The sequence below is a fragment of the Taeniopygia guttata genome, chromosome 1, assembly GCF_048771995.1.
Source record: "Taeniopygia guttata chromosome 1, bTaeGut7.mat, whole genome shotgun sequence".
In the NCBI taxonomy this organism is placed as follows: Eukaryota; Metazoa; Chordata; class Aves; order Passeriformes; family Estrildidae; genus Taeniopygia; species Taeniopygia guttata.
The window spans coordinates 108,332,207-108,340,972 of record NC_133024.1 but is presented as its reverse complement, the minus strand read 5'-3'; the positions used below and the strand labels follow the sequence as shown (position 1 = coordinate 108,340,972).

General features: G+C 44.5%; 1 long non-coding RNA gene across 1 annotated transcript; it reads left to right on the top strand.

The window, feature by feature from the left end:
* The first annotated feature begins 279 nt into the window (after positions 1 to 279).
* Positions 280 to 4,330, top strand: LOC115496919 (uncharacterized). Its single transcript, XR_012058077.1, has 2 exons — positions 280 to 401; positions 4,271 to 4,330. It is a non-coding gene; the product is annotated as an uncharacterized lncRNA (long non-coding RNA).
* Positions 4,331 to 8,766: the final 4,436 nt, after the last annotated feature.

Sequence of the window (8,766 nt, the reverse complement as noted above, 5' to 3'; positions counted from 1 at the left end):
CGGGCTCTGCTCGGGAGGAGAGCGGCGGCGAATTCTCGCGATATCACGACACCCCCCTCCCCCCCCAATTCACAGCCTGCGCCGCGCCGTCCTTTTGTTCGCCGCTCTCGCGAGAGCGCCCCCCGCGCGCGAGACGCCGCTAAAGGAGGTGGGGCCCTGGGTCACGTGGGCGGGCGCCGCCGCCATCTTGTCGCTCCCCCCTCAGGGGCAGTGGCGCAGCGCGTAATGGCGGCGCGGCGGGAGGAGGGGTGGCCCAGTACACACCGGCCTCCAGTACACACCGGCCTCTCTCCCCGCCTGCCCCCAGAGCAGGCCCGGACACGCCAGCCTGCGGCTCCGTAGGGCTCAGACCATCCCCTGTGCTTGCTGCCCTGTGAGCTGCTCCCCCCAGCACTCCGCTGGTGGGTTCCAGTAGTCATTGCACATCTTCATCAGGTATTTCTCCAAGCCCCTTAACCATCAAACGTACTGACGTGCCAAAGGACTGCTCTTATTTTCCCTGTAGCGTCAGTTTTGCCAGCTATCTCTACATCCACAAATAGCCCCACCTTGGATCAGGACTTTTAAACTGAAAGCATTAGTCAAATAATAAGCATCTAACTACCATTTGGGGAAGAAATATAAATAACCCCATTCCTTTTTCTCATAGCCTGCTGACACAGAGACTGGTAAAGCTGCTCCCTTGAATTTGGGTCAGTAAAAGTACTGATGAACGTGCTCGGGGGATCAGAACACGGCCAGGGAAGAGGACACGGGGTTTGCTGTCCTTGATCCACACACAGCAATTATCCCTCCATTTCCCTCCTCCTCAGGCTCCTGCCTCTCCCAAGAAGAAAACCACAGGGAAGATGCATTCTCCAGAAGGATGATTCACCATGGGATGTAAAAACAAAGACAACTTTTCCACAGTACTCACACATTAAACAGCCCATCTCTGCCTAGGTTTTTCCTGCCCGTAAAATTGGAGCTCTAGAACCACAGTCTTCCTGATGCAGAAATTAAGCTCTATGGGACAAGGTTTAAATAAGACTTAAAAGATTTAAACATCCATAAACAAGTCCTTGAATGAGCAACACACGCTCCTCACAGACAAACCACTCAATTCTGTGATGATCTGGTCTTAAACAAAACATTTACCAGTCCTCTGCTTTCACCTTCCATAACACTTCTCCAGCCAGCTACAGCTCCAGAGTTAAAGATTTATTCCTGTATTTCTTCCCCAGCTGCATCTATTTATATCATCTAAAAGCTCACAGGTTTCTTCATTGAGGCTTCCTGACAGTTAAAAGAAAAATGTTTCTGTATTTTTAAGAAGCTATTACTGGATGTTGGCCCAAATTTTGGGGTTTTTTTGAAAGCAAGTTTAAAGTAATACTTTTAATTCCTTTTTTTCTTACAACTTTGCAGACAATTCTAAAATCTAAGCAATTCTGCAGTTCCCTTCATTCATATGCACTAGAAAATGGCATTAATCAATCCTTTGCTATTTTAGACGTATCACAGCAATGTAAACCCTGATCCTGCAGTCAGGAAAGTCAGTTCTTGGGAAAGTCAGTTTTCCCTCTGAGTTGCCATCTGCACTAGGCAGGACTATTCTCAGTTTCACTTTTAATTCTCCCACAGCTGACTCAGCCACAATTCCCTGGAGGAAGCTGAGCAGCTCATGAGCACTTGAGTCAACACCAGAGTCCTCACAAGCTCTGCTCATGTTAAACTCAACCAAAACTCCTCAAAAGCTGACACTGCCAGGCGCTTGGGCACTCGGTTCTTAAATCCCAGCAAATTCCCAAATCTGGTACTGCTTCACCTGCAGAGCTCCATCTGGCAGGAGTTCTGAAAGACACCAGGGAAAGCCCCCAAACTGCCAGAAATGCGACTTTTGGAGTCTTGAGGAGCTTGCCTTAAGGAAGCCAATATCACCCACTGCCACCAAGCCATGTATGTGTGCTGTGAAGTCAGTGTGTTTATGAAGTTATATCTGACTTTTAGTGTGTTTTTACCCAGTGCTGACAGACATTGACCTTGTGTACACAAGTTTCCCTTTCTGTATTGAAACTATCAACAGATCCTACGTTACTGACCATCTTAACAAGCAGATTTCTCATTGTACACAGCTATGGACTCACTTCTAAGGAAAGGAGGTATTTTACTGATGGTAAAGCAGCTCAGACATCCAGAGTGTGATAAAAAACTGATGCAATTCTCAAGTCACAGTAGTGAAGACTTGTTTCTTGTTCTATGCAGCTGCCTATGAGGCTGACCCCATACCTTATTTTTGTGAGTCTTTCATACTGTAAGATGGCAGGGTAATCAAAATATAATTTTAACATTGTCCAGCCACAAATTAACAAAGGGATTTGGACAACAGTGAATATCTCTCATTAATATCAGAGATCTGTCTTTAGCAGCATAACTTTCACATGCTCCATCTGATCAATTCCCAAATTTCTGTGGACATTTTCGGCATCAAAAGGCAGAGTCTTATTCAGTGTGTGGGGCCAATGGTTCCTCTCACTGGCATTGCCAGTGTTTACTAAGCTGTGCCTGGACAGCATTTGACAGAATTCTTACAAAATACTCCCCTATGCTGAAACACTTTGTTCTATCACTGCCTTTGCTGCGTACACCTCTATCCCCAATCTTAGCACATAATGCCTTTAACTGACGTGAAGAATTAAAGGCAATCTGATTAAGAGCTGCTCTGTCCTTTGGCCAGTGTGCTGCCACCCAAGCCTTGCTGGCTCCCCTTCCCTTGTCTCTCCATGTTCCAGACTGGTAGGTGGAATGCACACAATTGATTGGAGAGGGCTTAATGAAGAGCAGATTCATGATTATTCTCCAAAGAGATGCCTGAAGTTTGTTTTCAAGCTTCAAAGAAATTTTCAGCTTGTCCTGAAAAACCACAAAATACTGTTTACAGAAAGCAAGGACTCTTAGCTGAAAGGAGAGACAGAATCAGGAAGTTTTATAACTTATGACTCTAGAACAGGGGTACACACAAAAGGTTTAGTCACTTCAAACATAAACTAGTCCTTATCTGAGGCAGCGCTCAAAGCTTCTCTCTCTCTCTCTCTCTCTCTCTCTCTCTCTCTTTTTTTTTCTTTTTTTTCTTTCTTTACTGAAGTCCTGAATGTAAAGTCCTTTACTGAAGTTTTTATTTTCTGTAATGGTTTAGTGACAAGATCAGTAGTCACAGGCTTCTGTGGGAACTGAGGAAGTACAAGCACAGTTTTGTTCATATTTCTTGTTACATGAAGATCAGACACAGGGGAAAGTGAGGGCATAAATGTGGATTCAGACTTTTAGAGGACGGAAGAGAGAATGTTTTTTGACTAAAATGACCAAGGGTTGTTGTCCCAAGTGGAAGAATGAATGGAGAGAATGTGGCAATTCTCTGAACATTGGAAATTTCTGAGTTGGGCTCTATTTTTTCATATCTCTAGATTCCTTGCTAGCTTGAATTTTAAAAACCTTAATAATTTTTATTTCTCTGCATTCAGATTTCTCCATCATCCCCACTGGACTCCAAATTATGTTGCCTCTCTCTTTCACTCTCCATGTTTATGCACCACTTTGTCTCTCCAAATGCTGTTTTACGTGTTCCAATTAAATTAAGGGCTTGCCTGCACAGGAAAGTTACAATACTATTAATTTGCAGTTTGCTTTAAAGAAATTAAGTTAAACCTGGGCAAAAGGCCATGTGGACTCCCTGGTATTCCTCTGCAGGAATACAAATGGGTTACTTCAGGTTAGATCAGGTCAATTAGGAACAGGAAGAACTTGCAAAGCAGTCAGTTTTTCTACATCAGAACGAAGAGAGTCCAGCAGCTCCTTCTGCAGATGTAACCTCCAAATGGGAAGAAAGGCTGGGGGCATGGTCTTGATCTCTGCAGGAGCCACAATCTGCTGGACACAGGTAGCACAACACCAGGTGACTGCTGCTGTCACTGTCACTGCCCTGGCTCGGGCTGTGGAGCAGCTCTTGCCCATTGCAGCCTTCTTCTTACCAGGACAGCCCAATCCACAGCACTCACAGGACAGAAGCAGGGACTGCTGCCTCTGTGCAAGGTATTTTCTTCCACTCTGTTCATGTAGGCATTAAAAACTGAGTCCTTTGCAAAAAAAAAAAAAAAAAAAAAAAAAAAAAGATGTTGTTTAATATGGCAAAGTCACGAGTATCCATCTACTGCCCCTCTTTGAATGAATGCCTGGGGTTAACTATTGGTTTACAAGTAGATTGTAATTTTATGAGTGTGCCTTTCTCTTGTAGGCAAGCCCAAAGAAGAGAAGATGAAGACAAAAGAAGAGAAACTCACAGCAGCAAGAAGAAAGGAAAGAGGCACATCAGTAAATCTTGAATTCACATTCTCATTGTGAACTGGTTTGAACTAGTAAGCTCATAATTGCCTAAATCAAAATAGGCACCTAGTCAAGATGGCTCCTACATTAATCAGCATCAGTTATACTTTGAAGGAGGCACTAATGTTTCTCATTTCAGTTTCTGTAAGCCTTTTCTAATTACCATTTCTAAATACCAAGTGCAGCTTCTATGTTATGTAACATAAATGGTCTTTGGGAGAAAGGGGAAAGAAGGTCCCTCTTCCTGTTTTCCTTGCTGTTGCTGCAGTGTTGGTTCTGTCACTTGGCAGGGGAAGGATCACCAGCAAGGGAATGGGGGTGGTGTAGGAACCTGTAATACAAAGGTTGGTGGCCTGAATTAATGTCACTGGGTTAGCAGGTCATAAAGACCACAGGGCATCGACCTGCTGTCTCTCAGGGCATTCAGATATGGAAAAAACGCGATTAGTCCTGATGACTGCCAGAGCTGAGACAGGTGGAGATACTGACAGTTCCAAAGAGCTACAAGAAGATACCCAAACCCTGTGCATAGTCACCAATCCAAGAATAACCCAGGAATTCAGAGCTGGCATCCCTTGTGTTCTCTATGGCATCACACAGATCCTGGATCCATTACCTGGGCACAAACTTCATATTGCCTGGATTTTTGGTTAAATGGCTTAAACATACTGGCCTGGTGCCTGGTGGCTGCTCTTGTGAGTGTGAGAATAGACATGTGGCTGAGTGAGACCTGTTTCTGGTTTTATTTTAAATTAAATCACTTTTTCCCCTTTCCCCCTCATCCCCACCTCTCCTAACGTTTTTTGCCTTGTTTATATCATGTTGGAGCAGTATTTCCTATAGAGGAACAAGGAATAGTAAAGAGGAGCACCCAGAAGCATAATCTTTCAGATGGCAGCAGAAAAAGAATCTGCCATCTGAAAGGCAGGTTTTATTTAAAAATTTACTGTCAGTAGAAAATTCTCTCTTTTTCTAGATGGGTCTTCAAAGGGCCACCCTGCTCCTCTTGCTGGCTTTGGTCAGCAGTGCAGGTCACACGGCTGGAGCTCTGGCCCACTCCCTTGTAGGAGACTTAGCTCAGGCTTCAATGTGCACATTGCAACCTTTCCACTTAAATAATTAAAGACAAAGCGTTTTGGAGACATCTAGTCCATCACACTGCCTTAAGACTAAATATATCCATCCACTCTGGGTGGATGCTCATCAGACTGGATCTCCAGAATACCAACTGCATCCCCAAACTGGGGGAGGGCTCCCAACCCTGACTGGCCTCTCCTAAGGGCTGTAACATCACCACAGCCCCTGCTCCCCAGCTGTGAGGAAGGAGCCCCTGCTTCATGCTGAGACTGAAAAGCTGCTTAGTGAGCCAAGGGCTCCCAGCTCCTTTCAGACACCCACAGACACGGGGGAGCTGTAACCCTCCCACCCCTTTCCAAGGCAGGCAGCTCAGTGCCTGCAGTGAGGTGGGAGCTGCTGCTGCCTCTCTGTGAGACAGCAGCTCCTGGTGGCTTCCCCACCATCTAAAAGATGGAAAAATGCTGCTGTTCAGTGAGAAATGGCTGCACAGCTTGTTGTATGTCACCTCACTGTGGAGTAACTGAAGTCTCCATAGTAAACAGGAAGAATAGTTTATTTCCTTCCTCTTTGCAGTTGCTTTTTATGTATGTGTGCTGCTATTTTGCCCCTCTTCAGACTTTGCTTCTTGAGACTGAATTGTTTTTCATTAGGCCTTACAGTTTATGTCTTCTGAACTTCTTGTAGAGCAGCAGTTCAGCATTTAAATTAATGTAGTGTTTATGAAGTGAGCTGGACTGACAGGCATGGAAATGGAGACTTATGTCTTCACAGATTAGATGCCACAGTAGTAGGAGGAGTGAGAACTCCATACCTACCTTGTGATCTGGGACAACTCTAGAGGCAAGAATAGGATGTAATGATGAAATCCATCAAAGTGGCTCAGGTTTCCTCTTTAATCAGTAGCCTCCAGGCTGTTTCAGCCTGCTAGCATTCATTTGTGCCAGATGTGGTGGTGGCTTTATGATATGGACAAACCACTGCATAGCAAGGAGCTGTGTTAACCAACTCATTTCACATTAACTGCTGGCCTTGTGGGGGCAGAGCATTCAGGCAGGGTTCATCTCTGGCCACATGAAAGGTTCTCCAGCCGAGCCAGTCACCTCCAGCCCCTGATATAGCCACAGCAAGAAAAAGATACTGAGGTGATGAATCATCTCATCCTAAGGTAGATATTTAAAATAGATCAGATAAGACATACCTTTAAAATTGCCTACAGGGCAACAGGCTCAGGTGCATTGATAGACACAGTAGACATCTAAAATTAGGTGAGCCAAGTCTCTCTCACCTGTGGAGTCAAACCAGTGACACACAGGTCAAAGCCCCCACTTCCCATGGTGAAACTTCAGAGCCTATCTTCTGCCTTTCTGAATTTACAGCCACCTCCAAACAACCAGCTGAGAGAATTATGAGGGTCTTCCACCAAATGGCTAAATGTTTTCACTGATTTTCAGAAAAAAAATGTATTACATTCTTCTTTTTTTTAGTCTAGTGCCTAAATAGTAATTTTCTAGAACAGGAATAGTTGCTTTTTAACTTCCGCTCATGAAAAGCAAATACTTGGATTAGGAAGCACAGATATTCATCATGGCTATAATAATGATATTCTGCAGAGAGGAATTTTTATGTTGATCCATCTGATACAGTTGAACTATAAAGATTTATCTTGCAGATTCTTTGGCAAACAGGAACTTCAAAACAATGGTTTTTTTACTCCCACACCATTTTCTCCCCCTTCTCTCATTTTTGTTTTTTAGCTAATAGTTCATTAATAAGGAAAAGGATTCTTTTGATACCATAGCACATCTGCTGACCCATTTCAGTGCAAGTGCATATATAACTACTTGTTTGTTTGCACTTCTACAGGTGTTGCTGCTGTGCAGATATGGGCTGTGGTTACATTTCATAATGGAAAATTTGACAGGCAGTTAACTAATCCATGAGTCATATTTCGTAATAGCCTAAAGGTCTCTGATGTTCGACCTTCATTTGATACCCTTGCCATCAGGCAGTTTATACATAACCCATCTGAAGAACATTCTTTATATAGATGACTGCATGCTGCCCTTTTATACCTGCAAGGATGGGCAGTGCACTCACTGAGCCAGGGGAATGTGCTCTGCCTCTCTGGATGGGACTGAGAGCTGCACTGCACGGCCTCACCTGGGGAATGGGAGCAGCGGGAACCTCTCTGCTGAGCTTCAGCCTCCTGCAGGGCCTAGCTGAAAGGTGGGGACAGGGGTGGGGTGTTGGTTTTGGACTCCACTCACCCCAACTGGACTTCTGATTGGAACAATCCAGTAATGCAAGTAGCAGTGGCACTTCCAGCGCTAACAACTCTGCTGATTTCACCTGTGTGTGGCTCACTTCTGCTTGAGGCAGGAGAGACAGAGAATGAGACATCTCTTTGTCAGACCATCCCAAATGGGGATCCATCCATTGCTGGCAGCAGCAGAGTCCAGCCAGCATTACCAATGCCACAGTCCTAAAAGGAGCACCCAAAGTGGAGAAGGCTCACCTGGAGAATAATCCTCTTTATTTTCTAGCCTAAGGGTGAAAAAGCAACACGGTACTTACAAGGGGATCATAATATTGTTGGCTTTCAGGACATCTCAAGTCTCGCAGGCAGCAAAGGATGTTGGCATTGCTGCTGTTTTCGAAGCTAAAATAAGGCAGACACATGACTTCGGTAACTGCATGTGAAGTTTACATACTGTGACTCATCGTAATAAAGAAACCTAAACAAAACCCCAGTGTGTCATTGAAGCTGGAATATGTTTTCCATACTAACTTTTTTTAGGTTTGCTTTGGCTTCTCTTTTAGAGATGTAGAACAGTAGAATATCTCAGGGATATTAACTCTTTGCTGTTGCAGGATAGAAAGTTCTGATCTTCATGAATGGACCTATATAAAACACAGGATAAGGTTATCTTATTTTTTAAACTCTCTGTCTCAACAACTTTTACAGCAGTGCCAAATGCTGGGCAAGCTGAGAAAACAAATGGAAAGAAGAAAGCAAAGGAGAAAGAAGGGTTCTATCCCAAGATTTATCAGGTTGTCTCTTTAAGAAGCTCTGCCATTTCCCAATAACTATTTTATAATTGTCTGTAGGATAGCAGCAGGCACCAGGAGTGATGTGTATGTAGCATGTGAGTTGCCTGCTGTATATGGAACAGTGCCTAGGGAGGGACTGGCACAGTGGGAGGGGGAGCATGGCCAGGCTGGCTGTAGGCACCAGTGAGGAGGTTTGTCATCCTGCTGAGTCAACAGGAGACACAGCACCTCCAACGGGGCTTTTGCCTGCTGGGTGTTCAGCGTTAGGCAGCTGAAGTT